This window comes from Mixophyes fleayi, chromosome 3 (genome assembly GCF_038048845.1).
Source record: "Mixophyes fleayi isolate aMixFle1 chromosome 3, aMixFle1.hap1, whole genome shotgun sequence".
In the NCBI taxonomy this organism is placed as follows: domain Eukaryota; kingdom Metazoa; phylum Chordata; class Amphibia; order Anura; family Limnodynastidae; genus Mixophyes; species Mixophyes fleayi.
This window is the reverse complement of record NC_134404.1, coordinates 286,454,155-286,471,220: the sequence shown is the minus strand read 5'-3', so window position 1 is coordinate 286,471,220 and position 17,066 is coordinate 286,454,155. Positions and strand designations below refer to the sequence as shown.

Sequence of the window (17,066 nt, the reverse complement as noted above, 5' to 3'; positions counted from 1 at the left end):
TGATATTGGGTTCAACATTACTGAACCCCTCCATTTTTGAATGTAGGGAAGGTGTGTTTTTGTTTGTAAACTTCAGTTTGCTTTCTGTGAATCTAGGGATGATGTGCTTCACCAAAAGCTCTAATGTGGTCTCATCCAATTCCCCCCGAAGGAATTTATCTTGTTCAGGTGTCCAGTCAGCTTTGCTTATGACTTTATCAGCAGTGGTGCCCTCCTGGGTCTCCTACCATATATCTGCCACAAACTGTTTCAGCCTTGGTGTCATATGAGGCCATGAGGTCCAGACACTTGGAGTAATGTTTAAAGTAAAAAAAGTGCAAAACAATAGTTAGGAATTATGGTTCACAGACATTTTCCAGATTGGCAGCTGGTCTCAGCCTTTAAAAAACACAGTGAGAGTTAATCAGGTGATGTCTTGGTGCAAGTGCTGGAGGGAATACCTGTGCTTATAAGAACCAGACAGTTCAAGGATCCCTTACCAGATGACTGAGTCTCTCAGACCAGTATCCAGCAATCCTGATCCAGCTCTGTACTGACTACTGCTGCTAGCTGCTTGTCATTGGGACCATGCATTGTATGACTACAACTTATTTGCCTGAAGTCTGTGTGCTCTTGGACACTTTGCTGCTGCTGCATGCCGCTGTGCTGGTGATGTACCTATGTGCACTACCTGAGGCTGAAGCCTATATTTATTGCACTTAGCTATACATTCTGGGAGCTAAAATATAATAGTTCTATTTACTGAGACATTAATTTGTGTTACCAACTAGCACTAAACTATCGTTGTGCTCCATTATTGCATTGGCTGTGTCTGGTTCCACATCCTGCAACTATTGTTGTGCTATATCTTCTTATAGCTACTATATGTTGGTACTGTATATATATATATATATATATATATATATATATATATATATATATATATATATATATATACATACATGTATATATATATATATATATATATATATATATATATATATACACATATATATATATATATATATATATATATATATACACACATCTATATATACATAGATATATCTATATCTATCTATTTATATATATATATATATATATATATATATATATATATATATATATATATATATATAAGAGATATATATATATATATATATATATATATATATATATATATATATATATAGGTACATATATATATATATATATATATATATATATATATATTTATAAAGTGAATGACAAGGCTTATTGATGCATGTGGAGAGCAAAGGCTAGATCATCTGGTCTAATCCTAAAAAAGAGCTACTGTAGCACAAATTGCTGGCTGTGATTGAAAGTTATTAGAACACACAGTTCATCGCAGTTTACTGCTTATGGGGCTTCATAGCCGCAGGCCAGTCAGAGTGCCCATGCTGTACTCGATCCAACGCCGAAAGCATCTACAATGGGCACATGAGAGTCAGAATTGTACCATGGAGCAATGGAAGAAGGTGGCCTGGTCTGTCAAATCACAATTTATTTTACATAATGTGGATAACCAGGTGCCTGTGCATTGTTTACCTGGGAAAGAGATGGCACCAGGATGCAATATGGGAAGAAGGCAAACCGGTGGAGGAAGTGTGATGATCTGGGCAATGTCCTTCTGGGAAACCTTGGCAGTCTGCCATTCATTCCTGGCATTCATATGGATGTTACTTTGACACATTCCAACTACCTAAATATTGTTGCAGACCAAGTATACTCCTTAATGGTACAAATGTACCATTGTACTTGTACATTGTACAAGTGTACAAATAAGCTATCAAGTATTTGTGTGCTACATGAAAAAACAGTCAGTATTTAACTTATGTGCAAAACAGAATGCCAATTTGCATTGTAACATGGTTTTGTCCAGGAGACTGAAATAAGAAGTTTCTCAAGTTAAGATCCTTAATGAATCAGGCCCTTTCTCAAACAATAAAATGTGACACAATTACAGCTTCTGTCATTTGGAAATCAAAAACTGTTGCAAAAAGTTTGCTGAGGCCAAAATTTCCACCCCATACTTCCTCTTAGTTCTCATGTGAGATAAAACCTAAAGTTATAAGAGTCCTGTTAATTTGATTTGATCAGGAGAAAAAAAGTGGGAAATAAATATTGTAAGTAAGGCAATGGTGATTAGATGGCTGTGGGTGAGGCTCTGGTTCTATCCGTGCCCTCATCTGGATTGTGGCAGAGAGAGAATGACTATACGGACCGATGGCTTCTCATTGGTCCATGTTGTCACACTCTCCTAGCCTGTGCGAACAGCTCTTGCTTTTACCAAATCTGTGCGTTCAACATGGAGGGTGGAGGTCACTCACCTTAGTTAATCCCTCTAGGCTGCGTGCAGTTCAGGCTTTTGCCTAAGGGCATAAGAAACAGCTTGATTTAGGCCTGGGAATCCTCTCAGCAGCCCTGCCCAAGACATCATACAAATAAAATATGATGTGATAGTAGACACTGCTACAAATCTGAGGACGGCTTAAAACAAGTTATTTGATCTGTACTGAATTGTGAGAAAGTATAGAAGAGGAGGGCAGGGAGGCGATGTACAGAAAAATGGAAGAGGTCTGTGACCACTACTGTGACCCACAATGTTTAAATCACTTTTTGTAATTCTTGGCAACAGTTAAATAAAATGGAGCTTAAATGACAAGGAATGTAATAAGAATGTCTATGTAGAAACTTGTATTTTCATATGTAATAAATCTGAAAATTAATTTCTGGTCACAATAGATAGAATGATAATGGCAAAGTTTAGTATTTTTGTTCAAAAACTGCTTACTGTGCCGCAGTTGTTAGGGGGAAAAATAGGAGTTGGAGTAATGGTTTAAGTGTGATCAATGGGGTGGGAGTGTCTGGATGTTGATAAGAGGGCTGGCTCACAGCCATGTTGCACTGCAAAGCCTAAGCTCCCTCACTCACAAACCAGAGGAAATCGGAAAATATTCCCAACCAGTGCAGACAGCTGGGGGGAGCAGAGCTCGGGAGAGAGAGAGAGAAACTACTAAGGATAAAATAAACTGTCTGGAAAACACGAGAGATATTTTCTGTCCTTGTGAGGAGGATGAGAGGAGAAGTTGCTGGGCATTGAGAAGAAGCTGTAAATCCTGAGCTGTGGGATCTGCACTTTTATTTCCTGATATCAATCAGTGTGTAATTGTGTGTGTGTGCGTGTATATGTGTGTGTGTGTACTGTGAGTGTGTGTGTGTGTGAGAGAGTGTGCTTCCTCTCTCTACTGGTAGGTGCTAGCTGTGCATGGCATTCTCTGCAAGGATTCGCTCTCTTTCCGTTATGGTCAAGGCGGCTTCTTCCTGATCTGGACCTATTTAAAGGTGGATGAGAAAGGTTTCCCTGTCATAGCTGTGCCACACACCCAGGACAACACAAGGTATGACATTTACGGGGGGTTTGTACGTGGAAACAATGAAGCCAGTTTGAAGTCCCTATCAGCCCATCAGCAGCCTTTCTCTCCTTCACATTACATTTGTTCCTTGCACTATAGGACGTTTTGTCTTTCGGCTTTTCAGTGTATGAGGGTGTATTGAATATCCCCCCGGCATCCAAGCCTATGGCCATTCATATAACCCGACAATGTAAGGGGATTATGACAACTCTGCAGGTTAAGCAGTTAATACGATTACTGCATTAATCAAATAAAAAAAGGAAAAGCGTTTTCATCCAGCTTGTGCCCTTCATTGTCCACCTCGTGTTTGTACCTGCCAGGCTCCCTGTGCTCCTTACTCCCGTGTCCTTGTAGCATTTCTTCCCGGACCTGGAGGTGTGTGATTCATTGATCCACATATATCTGATTTTCATGCAGAAATAGGATAACTCTTAACTTTCAGTGGTTGTGGTTTTTTTCAATAAATCTTGTGTCCTATTCAGTAGGGCATCTGTTATAGTGTATATATAAATCATGTACTCTCAAGGCATATATATGTGTGTATGTGTGTGTGTGTATATATATATATATATATATATATATATATATATATATATATATATATATATGTACGTGTGTATGTATATATATATATATATATATATATATATACATACAAATATATATATATATATATATATATATATATATATATATATATATACATATATATATATATGTGTGTGTGTGTATATATATATATATATATATATATATATATATATATATATATATTCACTTACTTATATACACACAGTACATATAGATATATATAGACATGGTACATACATATTGTCCACTTAACCACATCCCCTGCTGTCTGTAGGATGGGTGGTTGATGGTAATGGGCAACAGATATGCTACTGTATTTTCTACAACCAGCCTACCACTCATATTGGTGCATTGATCCCTTATTCCTTGTATTTTATTTTATTTTTAATTTTCTTAAAGTTGTTAAGACTTCATTGATTTAAGTTTTATTTTTTTTTTCTATCTTTGATGTAATGAGCGCTACAATTTCCAAGGTTTTATTAGCGTACTTTAGCGCACCATGCACTGGATGTCATTATTAACTCCTCTGCCGCCAATTGCCCGCAGTGCGTTGCCTGTCCCCACCCCCGGCAGTGGAAGGGTTATGCGTCCTCCTCCAATAGGTTGTGAGTGGGATAGATTTGTAGTGAGTTATTATTCCTGTGGTGCCTCAGTAGGAGGAGGTGAGGAGTGTGTGGTCCCTGGAGGGATCTGCGGATAATGTGCTTGTCTGCTGCTGCTGTAGGTGGGTTATACTGGAGAGATGTGCCCCTGATTCCTCTCTCACGGATGAGTTGGTAATTCATATGCATCCTGCCCGACAGGTATTCTCACATGCTGTACTGCATGAGGCAGCCACACGCTCAGCATCCTATAGGATTAGCCCTGTGGAAGGAGTGATAATGCAGCCTGCATGTAGGACCATCCGTTTTAAGGACACAGGAGCCTTGGGGTTCAGCACAGAGAAGTCTTACACTTGTCACTAATAGACCGTCCTCAGGCTGTGACAGCGGCTGCGGTGGAGCTGATGAATGACTTACGATAAGAATTCATATCTCACTGCAGATCCCCCCAGCCCTGGAAAGGTCTTGTACACTCTTTGTTTCCACTAATACACTTCATCTCTTCTTGTTAGTGCGGCTCTTTAACCTGTTGGTTGCCAATGAGTACTGCACAGTCTTGTAATGTGCTGCAGCCTCCAGTCATTATGGGGGTTCCATTGTCATGTACCAGTTCACACTCTTACTAAATGTCATTGAAGTATACTGTGTATAGGCGGCCTTATTCCTCTTGTTGCAGACACTTCACTGCTGACATCCCAAATAATTCAGTACACTGTCATTTCCTAATTCACAGCAGTTTAGACTGCTCTCAGTAAGCAACGTGCAATTCTGCCGGAATGAGTCAGCTTACTAGAGCACTCTCTGCTGCTTGGTGTATTTTCATGTGTTTCCTGCTCTGCCAGTATAGTGCATTCTGCTCTGCCACACAGATATGTCCCTGTAATACGTGGAACAACTGTTACACATAGTATATTGCATATATATTGTATTGTGTGTGTGTATATATATATATATATATATATATATATATATATATATATGTACACACATACACATAATACTTATATATATTTTTGTATATCATGGCAATGTATTTTATTTGTCCGTTGTACCTGCTTGAATGCATGTTCAGAATGCATTACCCATCCATTACAGCTGCCGGATTGGAGCTCTGAGGACCTTAGCCATCCATTCTGGCTGTCAGCATGGAGCTCTGAGGATCTTAACCATCCAGACCCATTCCGTCAGCCGGAATGGATGCTTAATGTAATCAGACCTCCATTCCGGCACCCGGAATGGTTAAGGTGCTTAAAACTCCATATCGGCAGCCGGAATAGATGGCTAAGGTACTGGCAGACCCATTCCGGCTCCCGGAATGAATAGCTATGGTACTCATAGACCCATTCCGGCACCCAGACTGAATGGTTAAGGTCCTCGGAGCTCCATTCCAGCAGCCGAAATAGATCGCTAAAGTACTGACAGACCCACTCCGGTACCCAGAATGGATGGTCAAGGTGCTCAGAGGCCCATTCTGGCACCCGGAATGGATGGTTAAGGTCCTCGTAGCTCCATTACGACTGCCAGAATGCCGACATGCATTCAGGCAGGTAGAACGAATACAATATATATGCAATATAATATGTGGAGTAGTCGGTCCACATATTACAGATATTACAGAGAACATATCTGTGTAGCAGAACAGAATGCACTATATAGTGAGAGAAAACACAGCAAGCTTCACTCAAGACACCAAGCAGCAGAGGGCGCTGCAGGGGGCCAAATTATTCCGGCGTTCCGGCATTCCGGCAATTCCGATTTTCATCCACACCCTTCATTTCTGCATCTGTCAAAAAAAAATTCTCAATACGCTCAATACACACTGGCACATCTGTTGCTTATCCCAATATTCTCTATCTCCTCCCTGTATTTATAACTGACTGTTACATGTCACTGCATTTTAAAAACGAATGCAGCATACCTTACACATATTTTAGCCATTTCATCATGACTGAGTTTCCTGAATTTATGCCAGGAACCAGAACAGGATTTTAGAATGAATGGTGATTGCATGTAACTAACTGAATTCACTGCTGTGTATTAATGCTTGGTTGAATCTTATTTATTAAAAAGGTGTTTATATCATTACTTAATCAACATACTATACAGTAATACACTTGAGCAATGCAGTTCTTCTTTTGGCACATTGCATGTTAATTCTTGCAATGCAAAAAAGCCAAGTTACACGTGAGTTATACATGACTTAGCTACACTGCAGAGTCTCACAATGTGGATGCTGATATTAATTATACTACAGAACATGTTCAGCAAATATCATTTGTTACACATACAAGTATGTTTTTAACATTGCCTTTTTGCAGGGGTAGGCTGGGCTGGGGGGCATCTGCCCCCTGCACCCCCAGGCTGGTCCCATACTGGGCTACCCTGGGCTGGATCACTGGGCCATCTGCATTTTTTTCCTTTAAGATGTTCCTAATAAGCTGCTAAATTGAGTCTTGTCCCCCAGGCTAAAATTTGCCAGCCCTCCCCTGTTCCTGTTTCTGTGTATTGTAACAGATGAACTGTACTATTTTACTATCTTATTGACTAGTACAGAAATGACCTTTCTCTTACACCCTCTTTCTGAACTACCTCTCTCATTAAGCCCAGCATGCATACAAATAGTGTGTAGTAAGGTGAAATAGTCTCAGAACCATTTTCCTGCATTCCAGAGCAGCTGTACAATGCTGAATAAACAGGATATTTTTTTAATTGATTATGTTAAATACTTAAGGCGTACATCCCATTATATGTCTGGGCATAAATGTACATTGAAATACTTTGCATGATTATGTATTTTGAATCCCCACAACTGAGAAGACCAAAAACGCTGTAAGGTGCACAAATGTTGCACTGTATTTATGTAATTCTGATTGTTGTAGTTGCTGGAGGACAGTGGAATAGGAAATTACCTTGTCTCCTTAGGTTTGGAAAAGTAAATTGAAAGAGGGGTTGGCATGTGGTAAATTGGGAGGTCTGATCTCACAATATTGTTTTCGCTTAAAAAGGAAAAGAGAAATCTGCGTTAAATCGGAATTCAAGACGTCTACTTAGTAATATGTTTAATTCATTTATTTTTACAGTTATAACCTGATAGTAGCTAGAAGGATGCTCACTAAGTTTAAATAGCTTGTCATTTCTATTAACAGAAGGGAATTAGTTCTTGATAGTCTGCCTAATTTGTCACATCCCTGTCATATGCATAGAACATAATTAGGATGTGGGAGGAGCTATAGGCAAAAGAGAGCAGACTTTAAAACTAGGTGACACTTGTGTTTTGGGTACATGTAGCCCTTTTACTCCTTTAAGTAGGCCATTGGACACTTTTAAAAGATCAATAATATTAAATTGAAATTATTTTCATTAAAATGCCAGTTGCTGCAGAAACATGAATCCTCCACTTATAGCCATCCTCATGGTTTGCTGATCACACAGCTGTAGACCTGAGATGGGAGGCAGGGTAAGAGGCATCAGCACTGCAAACCTCCTACCATGAAGTCATACAGTGATCTATCAGCAACTACATGCCTTACTAAATGTTTGGATCACTGCAGAACTTCACAAGAAGATTCTTTCAGTGCCAACGGCTGTCTCCCTACCCGCTTCCCTGCTTCATATATAAATGGACTTAAATGGAACTGTCTTTATTATATGAGTGACTTTGTGTTTCTGAAGACTTTTAGTGGATTGGTTGTAATGTGGCTAGAAATGCACTTTCCTGCAGAATTGCAACTGAAAGGTACAAAATGCATCCTATAATAAGTATAGGATAAGACTCCATCTCCGGTACCTCAGAGTTGCCAGAGATATCTATGCCATCTTCCCTCACTCATGCCAGGGATCTAAAGGAAGAAAGTAAATTAGCAGTCGGATACTGTAATATCTTATCATCGCTATGGGAATAATGGTTGGAGGTTTGCGTAATAAAATACATACAAAATATAACAGTTACTATGCAGCATCTGGATGAATGATATAGTATCTTCATCTACTTTGCAATTAGCGCATGCAGGTTTTATCCGGGGAGATCAGAATTTCTTAATTAGTATATTTATTCATTTGCTAGTAAGTAGCTCCTTTTTGTTGTTATTTAATAAATATTCAAGTGTAATAGATTGTTTATATAAATATTTTGATATGTTATTGATAAATTCAGAGGTGATGTTTGGACTATATGCAGAATGGTGACTTTATCCAGACACCTTTGAATATCTGGCTACAATTAAATAATCTGAGGACGACTTAAGTGGAGTATTTATAAATGACCACATATGTCCCCTTTTAAATATCATCCCTTATCATCATTTATTAAAAAGCATCCCTGGACAGCGCATCGGATAGGAGACTGTCCCGGCGAGGACTTTACTAACCTAACAACTCTGGGATCTGAACCCGAGTCTTTACTGCGCATACGCAACTTAGGTTGTACATGCGCAGAGACATTTTGCTGTAGTGTACGAGGGGAGAGTAGGAAGGCTGCAGAGAGGAGTCAGGGTCCTGCAGACCTATTATTATGGTCTGTCGAATACTAATATATTTTATCTCCGCTTATTGCAGTGATAAAAAATATAGTATCGCCGCAATGTTTAAATTTTGGCGTGCTTGGACTGCACCAGCGAAAAGTTACCGTCCTGGTAAGTTGCAACTCCTGCAGAGATAACTTCCACCTGGTATTATCGCTGCGGCAAGAGTTATCTCCTCCTCGTTGCGTGCTATTGATTTAACTGAGCATGTATGGCTGAAAAGTCTGCGCATGATCAGTAGAGTTTTTTCTATGTACTCGGCTACTTCTTATATTAATACTAGCAGCACATATCACAGATAAATACTTTTATAATTGTGTATGTACTGATAACCACTGAATCTGGGAAACTATTAAAAGTTTGATAAATAAGCCCCCTGGGCTTACAATTAATGTAGACCTTTGCTGGCCGGCCTCTAATAATTTGGGAACGCTGGAAGGCTCAACATCTAGAATTTATAGCTGACTCCTGACTGGAAGTGTACAGCAATCTTCCAGTGAGCAGTCTCTGGAATGTTTAGCTCCATTGGATTCATCCATCCTCTGACACTCGGGAATGATTACAGAGGCTTGCTAGCAGAGGTCCCCGTAATTATAAGCACCCTGTTTTATTGAGAAAATGATGGGCTCCCAGGGGAGAGATCCCACCAAAGTACATAATAAAGGGTTAGAGAGATGGGGTTTAAAAAATGTAAAATAATTTAAGTTGGAATACCCGCTCTTCGAGGCATATTCAATTAGCCGCGATGTTCGGAGGAACATCACGGCTAATTGATTATTGCTAATTGAATATGCTGCGCACTTTCTCTTGTAAACCGAGGAGGGGGGGGGGTGGTTCCTAGTGCCTGGAAACCCCCCTCCAAGCCTGGGGCACTGTATAATTGAGATGGCTGGACCCTGCTCCCGCTTCACACAGCTCTGCTTGAAAAGGGAGAGCTGCGTGCACCTAACAGTAGTGCACGCAGCATTGCCCATGTATATTTTGGGGATAGGAAGAGTTGGAGAGCAGCTCTGCACTGTCTAAAATTATAGCCACGCCCCCATGCATGCTGGTCACGTCCACTGGTGGTGTGGTGTGGAAACCCCCCTCTACAAATCCTGCGTTTGCCCCTGGGTCGAAGAGAAATCTGCGATGTTACCTCTCTGTGGAGTGCCTTCCCAACCATGCCAGAGGTACTCCGCGGCTAATTGAATATGTCCCTTCGTGTGATCTTCAGTCCCTTGCAGCTTGTCTGTGTTTTAGCCTTGTATGAGATATACAGTCAGTGCTTGGAAAAACTGCTAATGAAAGGGAACGCAGCAGATAGGGAGGTTGACTTAAAATGTGATGAATTTTAGTTTGGCACAGTGTGCAAGGAGAAAAGAGACAAGAGTAAGACATATTTCTTTAGCAGCCCTTAGGATGCAAGATTAGTTGCTGTGCAACAAGCTCAGTGTATTTTGTGTGGCATACTCCTGACTCCTTGTACAAAAAAACACAGACATTCTTGTTATAAATCACAGCTAAGAGACCAAACACAGGGACTCCCTTTCCATATTAACAATTTCTAAGCATAAGCAGCTCGTAAAGTATTGGTATTAGCCTAGAACATATTATTTACTCCAGCATTCCAACTTTTACGTTTCTATGACAAAAAACACATTTTGGATTGGAAACAAGAATGTATTTTTGCCAAATTACGTTTGGAAGTTATAAGATAAAATGTGTTGAATTGTGTAGTTGAAAAAAATAAAAAAAAAGGAATTTGAGTGACTAGTAACCCAATTGAACTCGGAGTCCAGGGTTTAGCTTGCAAATTTTAGACCCGGAGCGGGACAGCAGCTTATTAGGACCATTTTAAAGGAAAATAAATGCAGGTAGCCTAGTGACCCAACCTAAGGTAGCCCACTATGGGACCAGGCCTCCCTGCCCCTAAGCCCAGCCAGCTCCTGACGAGTCCACATATGGACATATCCAGCCACAATGTGACTGCGCACACTGTTGTCCGACCTCATTTCCCACCAGTTACAATAGACATCCAGGAGATTCCAATGAGCTGCTGAGTGAGATTTGCAGCTGTTTTGGATCCTCAGGTAGAAATTGTTTATCTTCTAGGTCTAAAATGATCAAATTGTCTAACCAAACTGTTGATTTATAAATGAGGGCAGCACAGTGGCATAGTGGTTAGCACTTCTGCCTTACAGCACTGGGGTCATGAGTTCAATTCCCGACCATGGCCTTATCTGTGAGGAGTTTGTATGTTCTCCCCGTGTTTGCGTGGGTTTCCTCCGGGTGCTTTGGTTTCCTCCCACAATCCAAAACCATACTGGTAGGTTAATTGGCAGCTAACAAATTGACCCTAGTCTCTGTCTGTGTGTGTATGTGTGTGTGTTAGGGAATTTAGACCCCAATGGGGCAGGGACTGATGTGAGTGAGTTCTATGTACAGCGCTGTGGAATTAGTGGTGCTATATAAATAAATGGTGATGGTGATGATGATGAGGGTTACTGTAGTCCAACAATAAACCTGTAGAAAAAATATTACCATTAACTTTTCCAGGCCATTATAAATTGTAAAATGTGGACATTTTTTAATTTATGTCTGGACAGAGCAAGTTAAAACTTCCCAGGACAAGGGAGCATATATTATTACACAATAGTAACATCCATGACATAAGGAGGTGGCAGAGTTTTGATTATTACTGTAATTACTACAAGTATGCCCACATCAGATGTAGGCATAATGTCAACCGTTGCTAGTAACGTCTTTGAAAAAGAACTAAGCTACAGCCAAATATGTGTAGTCAGTGTTCTTCATGTTCTCCAAGAGTTGGTCCACATATATTTAATGCTTTAAGTCAAATATATACAAAAACACTCACACCAGGATTTTAAATCCTTTTGACAGATGCATGTTTAGAGTGCACTGACCACATGTCTGTCTAAACTAATGGTTACATAGGAGTCATTGAGTCCCGGGGTTACTGTGCACATCCTACTCACACTATAATGCATGCTTGAGTCCACTGCACAGGATATAACCTGGGGCTGTATAGAACCTATTATTTGCAGCATCCTAGTGTTCAAACATCAATAAACAGTCAGGTCTCAGGTTGTAAGTTTTCTGCAAACGATGCCTCAAAAAAATGACAGGGATAGCTAAGTGATATTGCAATATAAGCCCGGGATCGTATAATTCTGGTGTACACGGGAGAATATGAGATGTGTGATGCTGTTTTTATAGCCCAGTATCTTTTTTAAAATATATAACAAAATCTTAAAACATTAGATATTTTTAAATAAGTAAATTTTGGGAAACTTTGTAATTTCAGTGAACTCATTTTTATGAATACATACATTTTTTTATTACTACCCAAAAATGAATGATTATAGGCTTAAAGAGAACCTGTCAAGTTAATGAAATGTTAGTTTTAGATTATTTAGTATAGTTTTTTGTGCACTGTTAAAAAAATTGAAGTTCTCCATATGCTTTTTTGGCCACAAGAGAGGATTAGATATCGACTCCCTTTATATTTTGGCTTCAAATTCAGTGCCCTGGTTGCCCTGGACTTTGAAGCCGTTATTTGGTATTTGTCTATAGTGCGTTCTATATTATATCTCAGGTACCATACGGGAACTTCAGTTATTTTAACGAATGCGACTGCACAGGGCATTATGTAACCCATACTTGTCCACAAAGCTTTCAGGTCGTCTATAATTGCATCAAACAGACATTTATTTTCTCTCCACTGGTGTGCAGTTTCAGCCTTCTGAAACAATACTGCATGGTGGCAGCATTTTGGTTGAATGCAGCTTTAAGTAAAGAAAATGATCCATATTGTGATCTGTACCTGCACACACAGAAAGGAACAGAAGAATGTACACACTATCATAAACTATTAAACCTAATTACATTTTAGCTGTGATTCCCTTTTAATTCAAAACAGTAGGGTGAACTGAACTGAATCTGTAGCATGGGAAGTTTTTCAATTCAAGCAAGAGTGTGTTATCTGCAGACGTAAACAGTGGAAAAAAATACATTTTCAGTTCCTGTTTATTTGATGCACACTTTTCCATTTCCATAGCCTGGACTTGAAAACACCATTTTTACCAAAATGCTGCTAGCTATGTGAGCTAAGCAAATAAGCAAATTCATATATATATATATATAATGTGATGCGGGATCTGGCAGGGTGGCCTACTCTGATTGGAGTCCGGGAAAACACAAAATTCGGTTACCTGTTCTAGAAAAGTAGGTAAGCATGCTCCCAACAGACCTGATTTTCACAGGCCAAAGATAATGACCTACAGATAAAGGCCGTGGCTTGATTGTATTAGGGCATAGCCTAATTTGTCAGGATCTGAACTTATGTTTTATTATTCATAAGTTAATTTATATATATAATTCATAAATTCAGATCCTGACAAATTAGGCTATGCCCTAATACAATCAAGACACGCCCTTTTTCTGTTGGGGGCATACTTCCCTACTTTCCTAGAACTGGTGACCGAATTTCGAGTTCTCCCGGACTCCAATCAGAGCAGGCCTCCCTGCTGGGTCCCGTATGACTTTTTTCATAAGAGGTTGGGTGGGCCTTGATGATACAATTCAATCATGGCCCTACCCACGCTCCTTAATGACACAAATTGCATCATTGCTCACTTAGGGGCATCATTAATTCAGACATGCATTAAAACTGAATTGAAAAAATGGGCTGGACTGGACCATACTTGCTTACATTTTGGGCCTCCCCTCTAGAGGACAAGTGTAGGGGGGGTGCTGATATGGCTTGCATCATCACAGGCCTATGCATGAAAACCATATAATGATGCCCCCTACACTTGTCCTCTAGAGGCCCAAAATGGGGGTTACTCACCACCTGCCAGGCCAGTCTGAGGGGATAAGTGAATGGGTGACCTGATCATCCAGCTTGTGCATGTGCAGTGGAACTGAAGGCCTAGACTAGGACTGTCAATTCCGCATAGTAAAAAAAATAAAATTAAATTAGTTGAAAGAAAAAAAAAAATAGAATAGAAAATGTAAAAAAAAAAGTAAATATTTAATAAATATTGACCATTGAAAGAAATGCTTTATTCTATTCAATTAATTCATTAATATTCTTCTGCAATTGCCATGCCGGTGATAACAGAACAAGTATTGCGGTGGAACATGTACCGCGGCTGTGCTTGCTAAGTGACTTACATGCATTTTACAGGGAAGCTTTTCTCTGGCGAATCCGGTGATTCTTAGCATTGCCAGGGGCTACCGGCAGCGATAGCAATGCTATTTCCGATGGTGACCCATTAATGCATAGGGCAAAGTCATATCTCCATTATTGCCAGCCATAGGGCTTCTCACTATATTATGCCCATGTGCCCCCTTAATAATATATCCTTGTTGTTTTAAACCTTTTCATTGCTTTACATAAAAAACAAGCACACTAGGCTGTTGCGCTGAACTGGTCAGTTATAAGTGACCCCCATAAAGTGGACAGCGACCTTGAAGTAGACATTGATTACACATATGCAGTTTACCCAATGAAAAACTTGGTCAGCAATGTAAAAGAGTGTAAGCCAAGGCATCTTTAAAATCTGCAGTACTTGTGCTACAATCTGATGCATCTGCTTCAAAGACCTTTCTTGTTTCAGGACATACTTAATGGAAAATAAAATAAATGGTACACTTAACACACACAACAGAGTTTGTGAAATGAACGTATTGCACGTCTTCAGGGACTTGGACTGCTGCCTAGGTGATGGGTATGCATTTGAAAAGACATTAAAGGTATCTCAAATTATATAAATATTTCTAAACTGTCACAGAAAGTGGTTAGAAGCTTTGGATGCAATGCAGCTGAAATAAATGTGTTTGCCCTTTGTGGCGACTTTAAGAGATTCTTATAGCAACAAGAGGTCACAGAGTAAACTTCCAGATATCATAAAACCTTAGCAGATCTGACTATATTTAGAAATGGGTGGAGTGGGAGCTGTCACAGTGATAATTAACATGCATGTCATTTTATAGGGAAGACAGTGGGTGAGACTAGAACCTGACGTCATTCATTAAATAACTGGTTTTCTGTTTACAAAACTTTTCTAGGTCATATTCTCTTCTGTCCCTTCTCCTCACTTCTATTAACCAGTCTATGTGTGAGTAGGGTATCAGGCATATTACCTGTGCAGAAACCATTATTTCTATGCTTATGTACTAATTGTCCTGTCTTATTCTGCTCCCGTTTAGAAGTGCGCCGAAGTCACTGCATGACTGTGTGAGAACACTATCTAGTAACACTTACACTACACGTTATGTTACATAAATGTAAGGTTGCTACTGTGATCTGCCATCAGGAAGGTTGGGGCTCCTTCCAAGTGAATCAGGAAATCCCTGTCAAGCAGTTTACTTTATAAGCATCCAGACTGTTACACATGCAGACCATTTATTTCACAGTAATGCCCAACCTTGTATGCAATCATTGTGTGTTTGTATAATCATGCATACAATAACTTTAAGATGTTAAACACAGGGGTATATTTACCATTTATGGTTAGTGGGATGTGGCAACTATCATTCTGTATCAAAGAAATAAAATGGAGTACCACCACTATTTAACATGCCAGGGTTCATTGGCAAGCTCTGACGAAATCACCCCTCATAAACAATAGCAAAAAGCTTTTCACCGGCAGTCTATCATTGCGGCCAAAAAGGAGGAACTGATCAATTACTTGCTTCTGTAGCTATAGCGCATGCGGGTCAAAAGAGTATGGGCAAGCATTTTTGCGATCTCTAGGCCTGTATTTCACAGGAGACCGCTGCTTCTATGTGTGGCAAGGGCTGTGTACTGGAAGTCATAGCTCTAACTACAGAAGACTAGTGATCTATGTATAGGTAGGAGGTCATCATAACGTCTTGTATGTACAGGATTGGGATATGTTGTGCTGCAGTATTCATGTATGTGTGACATTTCATTCATAGTTGGTATTGTAGTACTGTACACACCAATGTCCAGCTCCAGAGTAAGCTTCTCTTGAATATGTACACGGCAGCAACAGCATGAGGCACAGTTGGACAGATATGTAGCGTGGCATTCTGAAGTGTACTATTTGCAGGTGGGGTAGAGTCAGGATGAGGCCTTTCTGTGCCCAAAGCAGCATGTCAGAACCCCCCTGCCCCGAGGGAAACTCTGTCCTTCAACACTAGCTGGTTTGGGACATTACCAACTTACGTTTATATTCCATTAACTTTGAACACAGAAAAGTTCACTGTTCAAATTAAGAAGAAGTTTAAAAATACAAGAAAATGTAGACATTTAAGCTGAAAAAGGCAACCTTTTATAGTTTTTTTTTAACATATTATACCGTGAACAGAGAACATGACCGTTAAATGATGAACATAAATCACAAACGTCAAATGCACACTTCAAAAGGTGGCCCACAAATGGTCAATGTGAGCCACAAGTTCAAAACCACATAATTAAATTGGTGTGCGAACATGTTCAAGACTTTAAAACAGGCAAAAATCTATTAAAAAACATTGGATCCTTCTGCAACATTACAAGAACTTGATTTTGGGCATCTGAAAATAAAAAAAACAGATTTGTGTACAATAAGAGCAGATCTATTGCAAGCATTGTTTGGTCAGACCAGTCATGAGGACATCTATAACTTTTTAATGGTCATTCAAAATGACTGATCTGCAGATAGATAGACATACTTGCACTTTTGTCACCTGATTCATCAAGTTGACTTCTGTTGGGTTTTTTTCTTCTTCTAGATTGGGGAAATGTTTTAGGCATTTCTATGTTTTCAGTTACTTGTGTAGCATAATTGAAAACCTTTTTCATATCACTCTTACGAATTTCTTGTTAGCTTCTTATTAGCCCACAAAGCATCTGGGAGCTTGTTTGATGCAATCGATATGATTAAGAATACGATTTAAAATATGATCCCATCTTACAAGTG

At 39.5% G+C, this 17,066-nt stretch overlaps 1 protein-coding gene across 2 annotated transcripts in view; it reads left to right on the top strand.

The window, feature by feature from the left end:
• Nucleotides 1-2,922: 2,922 nt before the first annotated feature.
• Nucleotides 2,923-17,066, top strand: part of SLC8A1 (solute carrier family 8 member A1) — a 289,944-nt gene continuing 275,800 nt past the window's right edge. The window contains exon 1 of one of the 2 annotated variants that reach the window (XM_075203735.1): nucleotides 2,923-3,401. The gene's annotated coding sequence lies outside the window, so the exon portion shown is untranslated. The remainder of the gene's footprint in view (nucleotides 3,402-17,066) is intronic. The other variant, XM_075203736.1, reaches the window with a different exon arrangement.